Below are 22,557 nucleotides of genomic sequence, written 5' to 3'. Positions count from 1 at the left end.
GTGAGGGATGGACTCACTTATGGGATATACTGTATATATAATGTGAGGGATGGACTCACTTATGGGATATACTATATATAATGTGAGGGGTGGACTCACTTATGGGATATACTATATATAATGTGAGGGATGGACTCACTTATGGGAGATACTGTATATATAATGTGAGGGGTGGACTCACTTATGGGAGGTACTGTATATAATGTGAGGGGTGGACTCATTTATGGGAGATACTGTATATAATGTGAGGGGTGGACTCACTTATGGGAGATACTGTATATATAATGTTAGAGGTGGACTCACTTATGGGATATACTGTATATATAATGTGAGGGGTGGACTCACTTATGGGAGATACTGTATATATAATGTGAGGGGTGGAATCACTTATGGGAGATACTGTATATATAATGTGAGGGGTGGACTCACTTATGGGAGATACTGTATATATAATGTGAGGGGTGGACTCACTTATGGGAGATACTGTATATATAATGTGAGGGGTGGACTCACTTATGGGATATACTGTATATAATGTGAGGGGTGGACTCACTTATGGGAGATACTGTATATATAATGTGAGGGGTGGACTCACTTATGGGAGATACTGTATATAATGTGAGGGGTGGACTCACTTATGGGATATACTGTATATATAATGTGAGGGGTGGAGTCACTTATGGGAGATACTGTATATATAATGTGAGGGGTGGACTCACTTATGGGAGATACTGTATATAATGTGAGGGGTGGACTCACTTATGGGATATACTGTATATATAATGTGAGGGGTGGACTCACTTATGGGAGATACTGTATATATAATGTGAGGGGTGGAGTCACTTATGGGAGATACTGTATATAATGTGAGGGGTGGAGTCACTTATGGGAGATACTGTATATATAATGTGAGGGGTGGAGTCACTTATGGGAGATACTGTATATATAATGTGAGGGGAGGACTCACTTATGGGAGATACTGTATATATAATGTGAGGGGTGGACTCACTTATGGGAGATACTGTATATAATGTGAGGGGTGGACTCACTTATGGGATATACTGTATATATAATGTGAGGGGTGGATTCACTTATGGGAGATACTATATATATAATGTGAGGGGTGGACTAACTTATGGGAGATACTGTATATATAATGTGAGGGGTGGACTAACTTATGGGATATACTGTATATATAATGTGAGGGGTGGATTCACTTATGGGAGATACTGTATATATAATGTGAGGGGTGGACTAACTTATGTGATATACTGTATATATAATGTGAGGGGTGGACTCACTTATGGGAGATACTGTATATATAATGTGAGGGGTGGACTCACTTATGGGAGATACTGTATATATAATGTGAGGGGTGGAGTCACTTATGGGAGATACTGTATATAATGTGAGGGGTGGACTCACTTATGGGAGATACTGTATATATAATGTGAGGGGTGGAGTCACTTATGGAATATACTGTATATATAATGTGAGGGGTGGACTCACTTATGGGAGATACTGTATATATAATGTGAGGGGTGGACTCACTTATGGGAGATACTGTATATATAATGTGAGGGGTGGAGTCACTTATGGGATATACTGTATATATAATGTGAGGGGTGGACTCATTTATGGGAGATACAGTATATATAATGTGAGGGGTGGACTCAATTATGGGAGATACTGTATATAATGTGAGGGGTGGACTCACTTATGGGAGATACTGTATATAATGTAAGGGGTGGACTCACTTATGGGAGATACTGTATATAATGTAAGGGGTGGACTCACTTATGGGAGATACTGTATATATAATGTGAGGGGTGGACTCACTTATGGGAGATACTGTATATAATGTAAGGGGTGGACTCACTAATGGGAGATACTGTATATATAATGTGAGGGGTGGACTCACTTATGGGAGATACTGTATATATAATGTGAGGGGTGGACTCACTTATGGGAGATACTGTATATAATGTAAGGGGTGGACTCACTAATGGGAGATACTGTATATATAATGTGAGGGGTGGACTCACTTATGGGAGATACTGTATATAATATGTGGGGTGGACTCACTTATGGGAGATACTGTATATATAATGTGAGGGGTGGACTCACTTATGGGAGATACTGTATATATAATGTGAGGGGTGGACTCACTTATGGGAGATACTGTATATATAATGTGAGGGGTGGACTCACTTATGGGAGATACTGTATATAATTTGAGGGGTGGACTCACTTATGAGAGATACTGTATATAATGTGAGGGGTGGACCCACTTATGGGAGATACTGTATATATAATGTGAGGGGTGGACTCACTTATGGGAGATACTGTATATATAATGTGAGGGGTGGACTCACTTATGGGAGATACTGTATATATAATGTGAGGGGTGGACTCACTTATGGGATATACTGTATATAATGTGAGGGGTGGACTCACTTATGGGAGATACTGTATATATAATGTGAGGGGTGGACTCACTTATGGGAGATACTGTATATATAATGTGAGGGGTGGACTCACTTATGGGAGATACTGTATATAATTTGAGGGGTGGACTCACTTATGAGAGATACTGTATATAATGTGAGGGGTGGACCCACTTATGGGAGATACTGTATATATAATGTGAGGGGTGGACTCACTTATGGGAGATACTGTATATATAATGTGAGGGGTGGACTCACTTATGGGAGATACTGTATATATAATGTGAGGGGTGGACTCACTTATGGGATATACTGTATATAATGTGAGGGGTGGACTCACTTATGGGAGATACTGTATATAATGTGAGGGGTGGACTCACTTATGGGATATACTGTATATAATGTGAGGGGTGGACTCACTTATGGGATATACTGTATATAATGTGATGGGTGGACTCACTTATGGGAGATATTGTATATATAATATGAGGGGTGGACTCACTTATGGGAGATACTGTATATATAATGTGAGGGGTGGAGTCACTTACGGGAGATACTGTATATATAATGTGAGGGGTGGACTCACTTATGGGAGATACTGTATATATAATGTGAGGGGTGGACTCACTTATGGGAGATACTGTATATATAATGTGAGGGGTGGACTCACTTATGGGAGATACTGTATATAATGTGAGGGGTGGACTCACTTATGGGAGATACTGTATATATAATGTGAGGGGTGGACTCACTTATGGGAGATATTGTATATAATGTGAGGGGTGGACTCACTTATGGGAGATACTGTTTATATAATGTGAGGGGTGGACTCACTTATGGGAGATACTGTATATATAATGTGAGGGGTGGACTCACTTCTGGGAGATACTGTATATATAATGTGAGGGGTGGACTCACTTACGGGAGATACTGTATATATAATGTGAGGGGTGGACTCACTTATGGGAGATACTGTATATATAATGTGAGGGGTGGACTCACTTATGGGAGATACTGTATATAATGTGAGGGGTGGAGTCACTTATGGGATATACTGTATATATAATGTGAGGGGTGGACTCATTTATGGGAGATACAGTATATATAATGTGAGGGGTGGACTCAATTATGGGAGATACTGTATATAATGTGAGGGGTGGACTCACTTATGGGAGATACTGTATATAATGTAAGGGGTGGACTCACTTATGGGAGATACTGTATATAATGTAAGGGGTGGACTCACTTATGGGAGATACTGTATATATAATGTGAGGGGTGGACTCACTTATGGGAGATACTGTATATAATGTAAGGGGTGGACTCACTTATGGGATATACTGTATATAATGTGAGGGGTGGACTCACTTATGGGAGATACTGTATATATAATGTGAGGGGTGGACTCACTTATGGGAGATATTGTATATATAATATGAGGGGTGGACTCACTTATGGGAGATACTGTATATATAATGTGAGGGGTGGACTCACTTATGGGATATACTGTATATAATGTGAGGGGTGGACTCACTTATGGGAGATACTGTATATATAATGTGAGGGGTGGACTCACTTATGGGAGATATTGTATATATAATATGAGGGGTGGACTCACTTATGGGAGATACTGTATATATAATGTGAGGGGTGGAGTCACTTACGGGAGATACTGTATATATAATGTGAGGGGTGGACTCACTTATGGGAGATACTGTATATATAATGTGAGGGGTGGACTCACTTACGGGAGATACTGTATATATAATGTGAGGGGTGGACTCACTTATGGGAGATACTGTATATATAATGTGAGGGGTGGACTCACTTATGGGAGATACTGTATATAATGTGAGGGGTGGACTCACTTATGGGAGATACTGTATATATAATGTGAGGGGTGGACTCACTTATGGGAGATATTGTATATAATGTGAGGGGTGGACTCACTTATGGGAGATACTGTTTATATAATGTGAGGGGTGGACTCACTTATGGGAGATACTGTATATATAATGTGAGGGGTGGACTCACTTATGGGAGATACTGTATATATAATGTGAGGGGTGGACTCACTTACGGGAGATACTGTATATATAATGTGAGGGGTGGACTCACTTATGGGAGATACTGTATATATAATGTGAGGGGTGGACTCACTTATGGGAGATACTGTATATAATGTGAGGGGTGGAGTCACTTATGGGATATACTGTATATATAATGTGAGGGGTGGACTCATTTATGGGAGATACAGTATATATAATGTGAGGGGTGGACTCAATTATGGGAGATACTGTATATAATGTGAGGGGTGGACTCACTTATGGGAGATACTGTATATAATGTAAGGGGTGGACTCACTTATGGGAGATACTGTATATAATGTAAGGGGTGGACTCACTTATGGGAGATACTGTATATATAATGTGAGGGGTGGACTCACTTATGGGAGATACTGTATATAATGTAAGGGGTGGACTCACTAATGGGAGATACTGTATATATAATGTGAGGGGTGGACTCACTTATGGGAGATACTGTATATATAATGTGAGGGGTGGACTCACTTATGGGAGATACTGTATATAATGTAAGGGGTGGACTCACTAATGGGAGATACTGTATATATAATGTGAGGGGTGGACTCACTTATGGGAGATACTGTATATAATATGTGGGGTGGACTCACTTATGGGAGATACTGTATATATAATGTGAGGGGTGGACTCACTTATGGGAGATACTGTATATATAATGTGAGGGGTGGACTCACTTATGGGAGATACTGTATATATAATGTGAGGGGTGGACTCACTTATGGGAGATACTGTATATAATTTGAGGGGTGGACTCACTTATGAGAGATACTGTATATAATGTGAGGGGTGGACCCACTTATGGGAGATACTGTATATATAATGTGAGGGGTGGACTCACTTATGGGAGATACTGTATATATAATGTGAGGGGTGGACTCACTTATGGGAGATACTGTATATATAATGTGAGGGGTGGACTCACTTATGGGATATACTGTATATAATGTGAGGGGTGGACTCACTTATGGGAGATACTGTATATATAATGTGAGGGGTGGACTCACTTATGGGAGATACTGTATATATAATGTGAGGGGTGGACTCACTTATGGGAGATACTGTATATAATTTGAGGGGTGGACTCACTTATGAGAGATACTGTATATAATGTGAGGGGTGGACCCACTTATGGGAGATACTGTATATATAATGTGAGGGGTGGACTCACTTATGGGAGATACTGTATATATAATGTGAGGGGTGGACTCACTTATGGGAGATACTGTATATATAATGTGAGGGGTGGACTCACTTATGGGATATACTGTATATAATGTGAGGGGTGGACTCACTTATGGGAGATACTGTATATATAATGTGAGGGGTGGACTCACTTATGGGAGATATTGTATATATAATATGAGGGGTGGACTCACTTATGGGAGATACTGTATATATAATGTGAGGGGTGGAGTCACTTACGGGAGATACTGTATATATAATGTGAGGGGTGGACTCACTTATGGGAGATACTGTATATATAATGTGAGGGGTGGACTCACTTACGGGAGATACTGTATATATAATGTGAGGGGTGGACTCACTTATGGGAGATACTGTATATATAATGTGAGGGGTGGACTCACTTATGGGAGATACTGTATATAATGTGAGGGGTGGACTCACTTATGGGAGATACTGTATATATAATGTGAGGGGTGGACTCACTTATGGGAGATATTGTATATAATGTGAGGGGTGGACTCACTTATGGGAGATACTGTTTATATAATGTGAGGGGTGGACTCACTTATGGGAGATACTGTATATATAATGTGAGGGGTGGACTCACTTATGGGAGATACTGTATATATAATGTGAGGGGTGGACTCACTTACGGGAGATACTGTATATATAATGTGAGGGGTGGACTCACTTATGGGAGATACTGTATATATAATGTGAGGGGTGGACTCACTTATGGGAGATACTGTATATAATGTGAGGGGTGGACTCACTTATGGGAGATACTGTATATATAATGTGAGGGGTGGACTCACTTATGGGAGATATTGTATATAATGTGAGGGGTGGACTCACTTATGGGAGATACTGTATATATAATGTGAGGGGTGGACTCACTTATGGGAGATACTGTTTATATAATGTGAGGGGTGGACTCACTTATGGGAGATACTGTATATATAATGTGAGGGGTGGACTCACTTATGGGAGATACTGTATATATAATGTGAGGGGTGGAGTCACTTATGGGAGATACTGTATATAATGTGAGGGGTGGACTCACTTATGGGATATACTGTATATATAATGTGAGGGGTGGACTCACTTATGGGAGATACTGTTTATATAATGTGAGGGGTGGACTCACTTATGGGAGATACTGTTTATATAATGTGAGGGGTGGACTCACTTATGGGAGATAGTGTAGTATCAGGACCTTGCATAAGCCCCCAATGTCACTTTAGTGTCAGGCCTTTATGTGATGAACCTTGAATATGAGTGTCTTGTCAGCCCCCTGGACTATTGGGCCTGGTCCCAATTGTTACCAGTGTGACTATATTCATGAGGGTGTTGGCACTTTCAAGACAAAAAAAAATCTTTTATTAAAAGATTTTCTCAAAACTCAAAAAGAATTTAGGCAGAATAGTTCTGATTACGAATGCCATTGTTGTTGTCAGGTTAAAGATGACCTATCTTACCCCACCAATGGTTAAATATGGATAAAAATTTCCTATCATGTAAATATGATTGGGCACCCAGGATCATAGGGTTAATCCCCTCCCCATGATGATCACTATGACGAAGACCCTATTGAGTACCTATAAAAGAACCCAAGTCAGCGATCGGATGTTGCTAGGAGACTTTCCAAAAATAGTTTAGGTAAATTGCTCAGGCTCCTGTTTGCTTTTCCAGCAAAGAGAAAGACACATTAATTTATTCTAGTTCTCTAAAGTATCAGTTATTTTGTGACAATAAAAATATAAGGACAACATTAAAAACTTCATACTGGATGCAGAAAAAGTGTCAAGAATTTACATTCTGTCTACTGGTACTTGTTGGGTTTTTAAGCTTCAATGGGCACTGTCAACTTTTTATATGTTGTACATCTTGGCAAAACATTAACCTTTCCAATAAACTCCATAAGAAAATGTTTATTTTGATAGAAATCATGCTTTATGGAAAAATACACCACTAGGGGTCCTCATACCATGTAGAACATAATCCTGTCCAGCTGCAGCATCATCTTTGTCCTTGCTGAAGAGTAGGCTGAGGCAAAGTCTACAAACTGAGGGTGGGACAAGCACTCCTCTGTGCTCACTCCTGTCTTATCAGACTGCAGCATAACAACAGAGAGGAGGGGGTTATAGAGCAGCCTGCAGTGATTGGATGAAGAGACCCAGCACAGCAGACTCAGGGAGGAAGATGAGTCATACAGAGTGAGGTCTGTGCCCCTCCAAAGCACAGAATAACAAACCGATGCTCTGCACAATGGAGGCGGGGAATTACTCTGAGCCACCCCTATAATGAATATTCATAATATTCACTCTCATGTTTTTAGGGCGTGAGACCCCGCAGACGCCTGCACTCTTCTCTGAGTAGAGTGCAGGCTGTCTTGTCGTAATGATGTAGAGTGAATATATTTTTTTTTTTTCCAACGTGCTTTATTGAGTAAACAGACCATACATTAATTAATAAATATTATAGACAATAAATTTCAATACATACTTTGTGCATCCCCTTTTAAAACCAAGACAACTATATATGCATCCAAAGCTTCCTGGCTTTTTTCCCATTCCAACCTATGTTCTTCTGAGGGGTCTACCATTTGTATATTTTCTGCCCCAGAGCATGCTGATCTTAGTTCCTCTTCCCTGCTTCTAAACTCTCGTTTCTTCCTTCTAATAGCTCTTATTATTTCACCTCTAAGAAAGGCCTTCCCTTCTTCCCAAACAATGTGATCATCCGCCGTGCCCCAATTATTTGCAAAATATTCCTCCACATTATTAAATATTCTTTCATTTTCAATGAGGCATAGCCAATGAGCATTCATTTTGGGCATCCCCTCCCGCCTCACCCTGCCAGTGTCTACAGTTATCTCAATCGCTGCATGATCAGACAGGCAGTGAGCGAGATAACGCACACAGTTCACCCTATCACATCCAAGAACATTTCCTATACTGATATCTATTCTGGACAGAGCTCGGCCGGAGCGACTCCAACAGGAGTACTTCCTCACCCCCGGATTCTGCATCCTCCATATGTCCGTCCAGCCAAACTCTGCACAGATTTTGGCGAGAGGGGAGACCCCGCCACCCTCCACACTACCCTGAGAGCGATATCTATCCAACTCCTCTGAGAACACCCCATTCATGTCCCCTTGTATAAAGAGTGGACAGTCTTCCCTATTGTCACAGAACTCAAAGAGTTTAATCAGAACTTCAGGCGAGAAGGGGGGCGGGATGTAAATAAAGGCCAAAATGCAGATCAATCCCTCCAGTCTACCATACAGGAAGATAAATCTCCCATACTGATCTACACTTTGTCCCATCACATCCCACTTAATACTTCTATGGAAGAAAACTGATACCCCCCGTGAACAAGATGTAAAAAAAGAGTGAAAACTACTTCCCCACCAACTTCTTTTTAATAACTGAACCGTATCCCTTGTCAGGTGTGTTTCTAGCAGACCAAGAATGCACGGGAGATAATTTTTAACCACACTCATTACTGCCATCCTTTTGATGTTTTCCCCAAGCCCCCGAACGTTCCAGGCTATCAATTTTATGTTACTCATCCTCTATCCCCTCTTATCCCTCTGTCTGTTTTGAGGAAGGAACGATAGAGGAATGACAAGGAGAGGGAGGAAGAATGAAAGAAGAAAAAAAAAATTTTAAGAAAACTTAGAAACACAGAATCCAAAAATCACCAAAATACTCATCATAATCAACTTAGTCCCCAGCACCCCTAACCACCCCCCACCCCTCTTGTTCTCCCCCCCCTCTCCCCTCTATATTTTTGAATATTCATTACAGATGGGCCAGAGAGGAGAATATGGAGGAGGCAAGGGGGTGAGGCGAGTCGGCTCCCTGCCTCCATAGCTTAAGCGCAATACTGCGTGAAACGCGTCAGAAGTTTTCATGTACCTGTGTCTCATCTTATGAATTTGTGAATCTACAATAAAGATTTTATCGGATCACCTAGTGCTGGACATCGGTTTCTTTTGGTTGAATGTTCTTAATGGAAGCCGGGGAGGTGCCGGTGGGTTCACTGCACAGGTGTGTATGAGTGGGCGGGGTGTAGCTGAATATCTCTGGATCTTGGTACACATATATAGTAGTACATATTGCTGTAGAAGGTAATGCTGTCTATGATAGAAAGGTCATCGGAACTCATGATGGATGTTTGCTCCTGTTGCAAAATTCTTAGGGACACAAAATCTGCTCCCCCTAAACAATCCTGTAAATGTAGGGTAAGCAGCAATGCACACAGTGTATACATCGCCAATCGCTACAGTAAGTATATATTGACTATTCACCAGCCCAGTTTTAAGGGGCATAATATATTTTCATTACCCCTTGTGCTTGCAAACCAGCATAGAGGAAAACAAATATGATAAGTGTTCTGTTTTTTTTGTTTTTTTTTCCTTAAGGAGCCAGCCCCCCCCCCCAACAGGTTTACAGTACCATAGGAATCTATAGGGTTCAGTACAACCAAGGCTGGTCAATAGATTTAAGAAATTCGCAGAAAATTTTCCAGAATTTATTATTTTTTTTTTTTTTGTCGGATAAATTCCTACAGCTCTAGGACCGTACAATGCTTTTATAATAGACTATAAATAGTCCCATATTGCTATACATGTATAGGGTGTTAGTTTATGTATTTTTCCAGCTGATCTCAGAGAACTGTATCATTAGGATGTAATTAAAGCTGTCATATGTATTACAGAATCACAGGAATCCGCAGCAATGACAATGTTTCCTGCTCTTCTCTTGCTTTATAATTAATACCTTCGCTAGATATGTATACGGCAGATAGAAAATAAAAAAAATAGTAACCAAGGTCAGCAGCATGTGCCTCCCCCCCATACAGTAATATTAATATGTCAGCCTATTACCTTTGATTGACTGCATTCGGATTACATACATGTGTGCTGCTTCCGCAACGCATGCCTGCGCCCCCACATAGGTTTCCAGGTGTAAAAAAAAAAAAAAACACATTGATAACCCACACTTTTTCTTAAAATAAATAAAATAAAAAATACTAGCCCGAAACCCCCGCTTATTGGCAGGTAATATGGTTCAAATTGCAATCGAATAGATTCGAGCTCTAAAAAAGGTCAGTGTTTCCCAACCAGTGTGCCCCCAGCTGTTGCAAACTACAACTCCCAGCATGCCCGGACAGCCAAAGGCTGTCCGGGCATGCTGGGAGTTGTAGTTTTGCAACAGCTGGAGGCGCACTGTTTTGGAAACACTGCTATAGGTGTAGGAAATAGGAGCCTGGGCTATATTGTCTTTAGCTGTGGAAAAGGCCTCGTTCACACGATAGAATTTCCGAGCGGAATCCGATGAAAAAAATGACACTCAGAAATTCTGTTGCAGCAGAGTCCTATTGTTTTCAATGGGATTCTGCTGCAAAGCGCACACGGCCAAATTTCCCACGCCGCATGTCTCTGCCGCTGAAATTCCGATCCCGGTGTTCCCCCAAAAGAATGACCATGTTTATTCATTCTGCGGAATCTGCTTGGAAATGCATTGCCGTCTATGGAGACGGTGCATTTCCGAGCGGTCTTAGCGCCGACAGAACATGCAAATTTGCGAATCGTTATGCAATTCCGCACTTTCCGCAAATTTTCCGCCGTGTTAAAATGCTTTCACCCCTACAATTGAAGTCTATGGAGGAAAGGGATGGATAGGGCCTGGAGCGCGTATCATGATGCAGACAGACCAGCTCCCGGCCCAGGGACAGAATAGACAGGGCTCTGCGCAGGCGCGGCTATCACTGCAAGTTAGCAGTGATGGTCATGTCTCTTGGCAACAAGCAGACAACAACGAAGATAGACTGAAAAGAATATCCGAAGAAGTTAAGATTTTAGACAACAGGAGAACATTGGTACATCTTTAATTCTTGGGGATTATTGATGTCTTCACACAAAGATGGGATTACCCTTAAAGGGGTACTCCGGTGAAAACCTTTTTTCTTTTAAATCAACTGGTGGCAGAAAGTTAAACAGATTTGTAAATTACTTCTATTAAAAATATCTTAATCCTTCTTGTACTTATTAGCTGCTGAATATTACAGAGGAAATTCTTTTCTTTTTGGAATTCTCTCTGATGACATCACGAGCACAGTGCTCTTTGCTGACATCATTATAATAATAATAACTCTTTATTTATTGTTGTCCTTAGTGGGATTTGAACCCAAGGCCCCAGCACTGCAAGGTAGCAGGGCTAACCACTGAGCCACCATGCTGCCCTTAGCATACATCTGCTATGCACGGTTGCTAAAATGGACAGAGATGTCAGCAGAGAGCACTGTGCTCGTGATGTCATCAGTGTTCCAAAAAGAAAGGAATTTCCTCTGAAGCATTCAGCAGCTAATAAGTACTGGAAGGATTAAGATTTTTTTAATAGAAGTAATTTACAAATATGTTTAACTTTCTGGCACCAGTTGATTTAAAAGAAAAAAGGTTTTCACCGGAGTACCCCTTTAAAAACAAAAACATTTTTAATCAAATGGTGCCAGAAAGTTAAACAGATTTGTAAATTACTTCTATTTAAAAATCTTAATCCTTCCAGTACTTATCAGCTGCTGTATGCTCCAAAGGAAGTTCTTTTCTTTTTGAATTTCTTTTCAGTCTGACATAATGCTCTCTGCTGACACCTCTGTCCATTTTAGGAACTGTCCAGAGCAGGAGAGGTTTGCTATGGGGATTTGCTCCTGTTCTGGACAGTTTCTAAAATGGACAGAGGTGTCAGCAGAGAGCACTGTGGTCAGATTGGAAAGAAATTCAAAAATAAAAGAACTTCCTTTGGAGCATACAGCAGCTGATAAGTACTAGAAGGATTAAGATTTTTAAATAGAAGTAATTTACAAATTTGTTTAACTTTCTGGCACCAGTTAATAAAAAAATGTAAAACATTTTTTCCACCGGAGTACTCCTTTAAAGGTTGGGCCTCACCTCTTCCAGAAACAAGCATCACTTATGGCATCATCACCCCTGTAACATCATCATATGTACAGGACCCACCCCATCATATCCCAGACCCCATTATGATGACATAATCATTAATGACATTACCAAGACACTCACGCTGCCATATCAACCTCTTTAACATCACCCACTATGCATACAGCACACATTATGTATGCGCCACCAATGCTTGTAGGGGTGGAATCCTTGGCGATCTGGTAGCTGTGTGTCTTAACATTCATTTTATAGGGCAAGCACCCCTTGTGATGTCATCTCCAGCTATGCCCCAAATGATGACACGATCAACTGATTGCAGGAGACAGGCTCCATAGAAATACAATGGAGCAGTGAGCCAGGGAGTGAAGTACGCTGCCCAAATATATCTACAATGGGACCCTGACTGATGTCAACTTTTGACATTTCTGTGCATCATGTCAAAAGTTTGTTCAAACACTTTAAATACTTCACCATTTTAGAACTACAGTATTTGTTTGCTGTCAGTAAATTAACACTCTTGGTTACATCAACAGGCTGCAAACCAGACCTAGATCTGTTCTGAGCTTATACATCAGCAGCAGCTGCACAAATCTCTCTGATACAATGTAACAGTACGGCGTCCATTTTAGGACATCGTCAGTCGTCAGACGTAACTCTGTCCTCCCTCAGGTGAAACGGCGTCCCGCCTCCTCCCTCGGACCAATCGCCGTCCTCCTTCAGCCACAACTCCATCCTCACTCATCCGAAACTCCCTTGTCCAAAACGCTGTCATGCCTCAGACGGTTCTCCCTCAGACGCAACTTCCTGCCGCATAGCAGAGCCGACGCTGCACAGCATGTATAGCAGAGTCGAAACTGTGAAACTTGCTCGTGTACTACAGACACTACATGTGCTACAGAGTCTGCATAGCAGAGCCGACACTGAATAGCACGTACAGCAGAACCCGTATAGCAGGGAGCTCTGCTACACGGCAGGAAAGTTTTTCGTCTGAGGGATGACGGAGTTTTGGATGAGAGACTTTAGGATGACAACGGAGGGAGGAGGGAGTTGCGTCTGATGCCCGACGGAGATTGGCCCGAGGCAGGAGGCGGGACGCCATTTCACCTGACGGAAGACGGAGTTACGTCTGACAACTGACGATGTCCTAAAATGGACACCATTTCACAGGGCACTGCACAGACTGCATAAAAATGTATCACTTTTCACCAGAGGTGGACCAGGTAGTTTGCTGCCTCTCAATGGACACATGAGTGTTCTCCAAAATAGATTGGGCAGATTAAACCCTGAGGTTATATACAGACTTTATTGGGCCGTATTTTTTTGGTTACCATGCCTGATAAAAAAGACCCGAGGTAGTCTCAACAGCTTGCAATTTGTCATTAAAGGGTTACTCCAGTGGGGGGGGGAGGGGGGGAATGTTTTTTAATCAACTGGTGACATGAAGTTACACAGTGTTGTATACTATGTACTGTATTGTTTAATTGTTGTATGCTGTGTACTGTATGGTTGCATACAGCCACTGCCCTTTTATTTATATTCACCTACCAATTGCTATTTATATTGGTGTTAACTTAGTATGTAGCAAACAAAAACATATGTACATATACTTTGTTGGCCAGTAGATAAAAATCATTTAAAAACAATTCTATGTAGTTAATACCTTTTAAATGGAGAACTGAAAAAATTGCCATAAAGTTATACAGATTTGTAAATTACTTCCATTTACAAATCTTAATCCTTCCAGTAATTATCAGCTGCTGTATGCTCCAGAGGTAGTTATATAATTCTGTTTTGTCTGACCACAGTTCTCTCTGCTGATACCTCTGTTCGTGTCAGGAACTGTCCAGAGTAGAAGCAAATCCCCGTAGCAAATCTGTCCTACTCTGTACAGAGGTGTCAGCAGACAGCACTGGGGTCAGACCGGAAAGAACTACACAACTTCCTCTGGAGCATACAGCAGCTGATAAGTTCTGTACGGTGTCCATTTTAGGAGATCGTCAGTCGTCAGACTTAACTCCGTCCTCCCTCCTTTGTCATCTTAAAGTCTCTCATCCGAAACTCCGTCATCCCTCAGACGAAAAACTTTCCTGCCGTGTAGCAGAGCTGAGTCAGTGTCTGCTCTCTGCTATACGGGTTCTGCTGTATGTGCTATTCAGTGTTGGCTGTACACATGTAGTGTCTGTAGTACACTTGAAAGTTTCACAGTTTCGACTCTGCTATACATGCTGTGCAGCGTCAGCTCTGCTATGCGGCAGGAAGTTGCGTCTGAGGGAGAATCGTCTGAGGCATGACGGCGTTTTGGACGGCAGAGTTTTGGGAGGATGCAGTTATGGCTGAAGGAGGACGGCGATTGGTCCGAGGGAGGAGGCAGGACGCCTTTTCACCTGACGGAGGACGGAGTTACGTCTGACGACTGACGATGTCCTAAAATGGACACCGTAGTACTGGAAGGATTAAAGGGGTACTCCAGTGTAAACCTTTTTTTTTTTCTTTTTTTTTTTTTAAATCAACTGGTGCCAGAAAGTTAAACAGATTTGTAAATTACTTCTGTTAAAAAAATCTTTATCCTCCCAGTACTTATTAGCTTCTGAATACTACGGAGGAAATTCTTTTCTTTTTGGAACACAGTGCTCCCTGCTGACATCTCTGTCCATTTTAGGAACTGTCCAGAGCAGTATAGGTTTTCTATGGGGATTTTCTCCTACTCTGGACAGTTCTTAAAATGGACAGAGCTGTCAGCAGAGAGCGTTGTGGTCATGATGTCCTCTGTAGTATTCAGCAGCTAATAAGCACTGGAAGGTTTAGGATTTTTTAATAGAAGTAATTTACAAATATGTTTAACTTTCTGGCACCAGTTGATTTAAAAAAAATAAAAAATAAAAGTTTTCCACCGGAGTACCCCTTTAAGATTATTAACCCCTTCCCGCTATTGGACGTATGCATACGTCCAGGCGAATTACACGTTCGCGCAAATGGACGTATGCATACGTCCAAGCGATCTCCTGCTCTGCCGCGGGCAGCGCAGGAGATCGCGGGTGGGACTCAGCTGTCAATCACAGCCGGAGTCCCACCGCAGCTGCCGGGGCCGCGATCGCGCCGGTCCCGGCAGCATTAACCCCATAGATGCCGTGATCAGTCTGATCACGGCATCTATGGTGTTTGCAGGGGGAGCGCTCTCCCCCTGCCCATCAATCGCGGGGCCGCGATAAAATAAGGGGGATCGGGGGTGTCCAAGACACCCTCGATCCCCCTTGAAGAGATAGGAGTGAGGTGGCAGGGTTGCCACCCCTCCTATCCCTGCTATTGATCGGCGGAGCGGCCGACCAATAGCAGACTGGGGGCGGGGGGGTTAAAGTTCGGTTCCCCGCGCTATGCCCGCCCATCGGTGTCCGGGCACAGCGGGGGGAACCGTGTAGTAGCGGCGGCGGCGGCGATCACTTACCCGGCGGCGGCGGCTGTGATCACGACGGCGGTGGAGGTGAGTATGGCGCCGCGTGTCCATAGTCTGTTGCCTAGCAAAATCTGCAGGGCGACAGTTTAGAGAGTGGTCTCTAAACTGTCGCCCTCCAGATGTTGCAAAACTACAACTCCCACCATGCCTTGACAGCTGTTTGCTGTGTTGGCATGCTGGGAGTTGTAGTTTTGCAAGATTTAGAGGGGTTCAGGCTAGAGATCACTGACAGTGGTCTCTAAACTGTAGCCCTCCAGATATTACAAAACTACAACTCCCAGCATGCCCAGACAGCAGTTTGCTGTCTTAGCATGCTGAGATTTGTAGTTTTGCAACATCTGGAGGGCCACAGTTTAGAGACCACTGTCAGTGATCTCCAGCCTGAACCCCTCTAAATCTTGCAAAACTACAACTCCCAGCATTCAGGAACAGCAAATGGCTGTCTCGGCATGCTGGGAGTTGTACTTGCGTGCATCCAGCTGTTGCATAACTACATCTCCCAGCATTCTCTTTGGCAATCAGTACATGCTGAGAGTTGTAGTTCTGCAACAGCTGGAGGCACACTGGTTGGGAAATACCGAGTTAGGTAATAGGTTCTATTACCTAACTCAGTATTTTCCAACCAGTGTGCCTCCAGCTGTTGCAAAACTACAACTCCCAGCATGCACGTTCTGTCAGTGCATGCTGGGAGTTGTAGTTCCCCCCCCCCCCTCCCATGTGAATGTACAGGTTACATTCACACTGGCGGCGGATTACAGTGAATTCCCTGCTTCAGGTTTGAGCTGCAGCAGCCGCAGCTCAAACTCCTAGCGGGAGACTCAGTGTAATCCGCCGTCAGAGTGAATGTAACCTAAAAACACTACACTACACTAACATAAAATAAAGAGTAAAACACTATATATACACACGTACACTGCCCCCCCCCACCACCACCCCTTCCCCCCCAATAAAAATGAAAAACGTATCCTACAGCAGTGTTTCCAAAACGGAGCCTCCAGCTGTTGCAAAACAAAAACTCCCAGCATTTCCGGACAGCCATTGACTGTCCAAGCATGCTGGGAGTTTAGCAACAGCTGGAGGCACCCTGTTTGAGAATCACTGGTGTAAAATACCCCTATGTCCACCCCTATGCAAATCCCTAATTTAGGCCTCAAATGCGCATGGCGCTCTCACTTTGGAGCCCTGGCGTATTTCAAGGCAACAGTTTAGGGTCACATATGGGGTATTGTCGTACTCGGGAGAAATTGTGTTACAAATTTTGGGGGGTATTTTCTACTTTTACCCCTTATGAAAAGGTAAAGTTGGGGTCTACACCAGCATGTTAGTGTAAAAAAAAACATTTTTGTACACTAACATACTGGTGTTGCCCCATACTTTAAAATTTCATAAGCGGTAAAAGAAAAAAAGCCTCCAAAATTTGTAACGCATTTTCTCCTGAGGACGGAGATACCCCATATGTGGACGCAAAGTGTTCTGGGGGCGCACAACAAGGCTCAGAAGGGAGAGTGCACCATGTAAATTTGAGGTCTAAATTGGTGATTTGCACAGGGGTGGCTGATTTTACAGCGGTTCTGACATAAGTGCAAAACAATAAATACCCACATATGACCCCATTTTGGAAACTACACCCCTCACGGAATGTAATAAGGGGTACAGTGAGCATTTACGCCCCACAGGTGTCTGACAGATCTTTGAAACAGGGGTCTGTGAAAATGAAAAATAAAATTTTTAATTTACACAGCCCACTGTTCCAAAGATCCGTCAAATGCCAGTGGGGTGTAAATTCTCCCTGCACCCCTTATTACCTTCCGTGAGGGGTGTAGTTTTAAAAATGGGGTCACATGTGGGGGGTCCACTGTTCTGGCACCACGGGGGGCTTTGGAAATGCACATGGCCAAATTCTCTCTCCAAAAGCTCAATGATGCTCCTTCTCTTCTGAGCATTGTAGTTCGCCCCCAGTGCACTTCACGTCCACTTATTGGGTATTTCCATACTCAGAAGAGATGGGGTTACAAATTTTGGGGGGTATTTTCTGCTATTATCCTTTGTAAAAATGTAAAATTTGGGGGAAAACAAGCATTTTAGTGTAAAAAAAATATTTTTTTTTTTACATATGCAAAAGTCGTGAAACACCTGTGGGGTATTAAGGTTCACTTTACCCCTTGTTACGTTCCCCAAGGGGTCTAGTTTCCAAAATGGTATGCCATGTGTTTTTTTTTTCTGTCCTGGCACCATAGGTGCTTCCTAAATGCGGCATGCCCCCAGAGCAAAATTTGCTTCCAAAAAGCCAAATGTGACTCCTTCTCTTCTGAGACCTGTAGTGCGCCAGCAGAGCACTTTTCATCCCCATATTGGGTGTCTTCTGAATCGGGAGAAATTGGGCTTCAAATGTTGGGGGGTATTTTCTGCTATTACCTTTTTTAAAAATGTAAAATTTTTGCTAAACCAAGCATTTTTGGTAAAAAATTTTTAATTTTTTTTACATATGCAAAAGTCGTGAAACACCTGTGGGGTATTAAGGTTCACTTTATCCCTTGTTACGTTCCTCAAGGAGTCTAGTTTCCAAAATGGTATGCCATGTCATTTTTTTTTGCTGTCCTGGCACCATAGGGGCTTCCTAAATGCGACATTTGCTCTCAAAAAGCCAAATATGACTCCTTCTCTTCTGAGCATTGTAGTTCGCCCGTAATGCACTTCAGGTCAACTTATGGGCTACCTCCATACTCAGAAGAGATGGGGTTACAAATTTTGGGGGGTATTTTCTGCTATTAACCCTTGCAAAAATGTGAAATTTGGGGGGAAACACACATTTTTGTGAAAAATTATTTTTTTTTTACATATGCAAAAGTCATGAAACACCTGTGGGGTATTAAGGCTCACTTAATTCCTTTTTACGTTCCTCAAGGGGTCTAGTTTCCAAAATGGTATGCCATGTTTTTTTTATTTGCTGTTTTGGCACCATAGGGGCTTCCTAAATGCAACATGCCCCCAAAAAACCATTTCAGAAAAACGTACTCTCCAAAATCCCCTTGTCGCTCCTTCGCTTCTGAGCCCTCTACTGCGCCCGCCGAACAATTTACATAGACATATGAGGTATGTGCTTACTCGAGAGAAATTGGGCTACAAATTCAAGTATAAATTTTATCCTTTTACCCCTTGTAAAAATTCAAAAATTGGGTCTACAAGAACATGCAAGTGTAAAAAATGAAGATTTTGAATTTTCTCCTTCACTTTGCTGCTTTTCCTGTGAAACACCTAAAGGGTTAAAACACTTACTGAATGTCATTTTGAATACTTTGGGGGGTGCAGTTTTTGTAATGGGGTCATTTATGGGGTATTTCTAATATGAAGACCCTTCAAACCTGAACTGGTCCATGAAAAATAGCGAGTTTGAAAATTTTGTAAAAAATTGTAAAATTGCTGCTGAACTTTGAAGCCCTCTGGTGTCTTCCAAAAGTAAACACTTGTCAATTTTATGATGAAAATATAAAGTAGACATATTGTATATGTGAATCCAAAAAAAATAATATTTGGAATATCCATTTTCCTTACAAACAGAGAGCTTCAAAGTTAGAAAAATGCTAAATTTTCTATTTTTTCATCAAATTTTGGGATTTTTCACCAAGAAAGGATGCAAGTTACCACAAAAATTTACCACTATGTTAAAGTAGAATATGTCATGAAAAAACAATCTCGGAATCAGATTGATAAGTAAAAGCATTCCAGAGTTATTAATGTTTAAAGTGACAGTGGTCAGATGTGCAAAAAAGGGCTGCGTCCTAGAGGTGAAAATGGGCTGTGTCCTTAAGGGGTTAAATAGTAATTTACAAATCTTTACAATTTTCTGGCATCAGTTGATTAAAAAAAAAAAATTCCATAGGTGTACCCCTTTAACTTGTTTTCAGTTCGTGATTTAAAAGTATCATCGACTGAAAACTCTCAAAGTTTTATTTTTATCTACTGGCTTACACAGTAAACACGTTTTCGCTTGCTTCATACTAAGTTAACACCAATAAAAGTAGCAATTGGTAGGTGAATGGAAATTAAAGGACAGTAGTGGTATGAAACAATATGACACAATGGCGTTCTATCCTACTCAGGTCTCAAGTTCTGCAGGAGCGCATGGGAACTGAGTTCCTACACTTTTTCCACAGCAGGAACACAGTTCCCATTAGAAGGAATCCTGCAGTACCAGCCCTGATGTGGTAATCTTGGGTTCCCACACTTTCTTTTCCCAGGACTTGACCCCTGATCCTACCGATGTCATATACAGGAATTAATGCACTATAACCAGAGCATTACCTCTGTATGAGCATGCACTTCTGATGTCAAAGCACTGAAAGGATTGTATTATTCAGTATATAAGATATATACAAACATTACATCAGACAATGAATAAACTTCACATAAAACCCATTACAAGCGTTGTTTTACGAAGACCACCGCATTATAAAGAGAAGACAAGCAGCTGAAGCTGCACCTGGCTGTACATTACTGACACTGCAGGGGACATGTAGAATTGTGTGTAAGCGCTGACCATATAACAAAGTGTTTCCCAAGCAGGGTGCTTCCAGTTATTGCAAAACTACAACTCCCAGCATGCTCGGACAGCCTTTATTCATTGCGCTTCACTCCCCAGCTCAGTCCTCTGATTACCTGGAGACGGGCACATTTTAGTCTATGGAGCCCATCACACGCAATGAGCATCCAAACGGGGAGTGAAGCCCGTACCGGTGTGCTTCACCAGACTGTATCTAACATTAGGAGGTGGTCTCAGCACTGTAACTCTGACTAATCTAAACATTTGACGTGTCAAAAGTTTAAAGGGGTATTCTGGGCAAAAATATTTTATCCCCTAGGGGATAAGATGTCTGTTCGCGGGGGGCCCACCGCTGGGAACCCCCCCAGCGATCTGCCTGCAGCACCCACATTCTATGCGGGAGGTGCGTCTCCAGTTTCGGAAACCTCGGGGTTTCCGGGACTGGGAACGTGACGTCATGCCACGCCCCCTCCATTCATGTCTATGGGAAGCCCTCTCCCATAGACATGAATGGAGGGGGCGTGGTGTGACGTCACGTCCCTAGTCCCGGAAACCCAGAGGTTTCCGAAACTGGAGACGCAGCTCCCGCATAGAATGTGGATGCTGCAGGGAGATCCCGGTTGTCCCAGTGACGGGCCCCCCGCGATCAGACATCTTATCCCCGATCTGATTGGTTGCTATGGGCAACTCAGCAACTTTTCCTCTGGACAGGTTTTGATAAATCTCCCCAATGGTCTACAACTGTTTCTTTAAAAGGGGATGACTTGAACACCATATTAAAGGTAGGAAGGGAGGCAACAGGGGATTATTGTTCACTTACACTTGAAGTTCTGTGGCCAGGAAACATGAAGCCTATTCTGAAATCTCTGACCAACACAGCTTGTCCCAACCCTGTCCCTATTTCTTCACCTGCATCTGTAAAACATTTGGAATAAGGATGTGAGGTCAGTATACAACATTTCAGAAGATTTTGGTTATCTGCTCTTACAGCTAATAAAACTCACATATTTCCACGTTCCATAGATTCGCGAATGCTCCATTATTTAACATGGAAGATTCTACAAGGACCATCACAAACTGAACATGTGTAGAAACTGCAACTTCGCTTCTCAGGGGTTAAATATGATCAGCGCTATTTTTTGAGGCATTCTGAAGTAAAACATGCAATGTGACTAAGTGAAATAAAAATAATTTATTTTTCTTTTACATATCGACTCAATTAGTTATAATTCTATATTTAGAATCTTAGAAGAGAAAAAAAATAGAGAAAAAAAAAACACTAGATCTTTTGCCAAATTCGGTCACTGTGGAAATAATTCTAAAGCAGGGCCCAGTTACCGTGGAAACAGAGGCGCTGCGTGGTGGGGAGAGAGGACCAATATAGATCAGGAGAAAATGTTGTCAAGTAAACCCCCCTCCTCACTTTCCTAAGTTTGAAATGTATAAATGACCCTTATAAAGAGGAAAATACTAACTATAGGGCCAGGCCTACTAAGGGCCTGTTCGCACTGTGTTTTTTATTTTTTATTATTACAGTAGCTTTAAAGCGTATAGCGGATCCTGCCTGTGTATTGTTTACTGGGTTCTTCAGGTTTCTGAATTTGTTTTTACTTTGTTTTTTTTTTATATATTTTTTTTTTTTTTTTTTTTTTAGGAACACAGAGTTAACATTATGTTGTTGTTGTTATTAGTTAAAGAGGTTTTCTGGTTTAGAAAGCCCATTTTCAAGAACCCTGTTAGGGCATTATGGGTCAATAGAAGAGAAAGAGGTGTTAATCGTTCAGAAACGTACCCGTTTTCCAGCTGCTGTATTCTAAGGTTGTCATGTAGCTGCAGAGTCTCTCCATACAATTGAATCTTTGTCT

General features: G+C 42.0%; 1 protein-coding gene across 1 annotated transcript in view; it reads right to left on the bottom strand.

Annotated features, from left to right (window-relative positions):
- Positions 1-21,529, bottom strand: part of KCNJ4 (potassium inwardly rectifying channel subfamily J member 4) — a 209,943-nt gene extending 188,414 nt beyond the window's left edge. Inside the window, exon 1 of the mRNA XM_056523931.1 lies at positions 21,513-21,529. The gene's annotated coding sequence lies outside the window, so the exon portion shown is untranslated. The remainder of the gene's footprint in view (positions 1-21,512) is intronic.
- Positions 21,530-22,557: the final 1,028 nt, after the last annotated feature.

The sequence above is a fragment of the Hyla sarda genome, chromosome 6, assembly GCF_029499605.1.
Source record: "Hyla sarda isolate aHylSar1 chromosome 6, aHylSar1.hap1, whole genome shotgun sequence".
Taxonomy (NCBI): domain Eukaryota; kingdom Metazoa; phylum Chordata; class Amphibia; order Anura; family Hylidae; genus Hyla; species Hyla sarda.
This window is presented reverse-complemented; position numbering and strand designations above follow the sequence as displayed.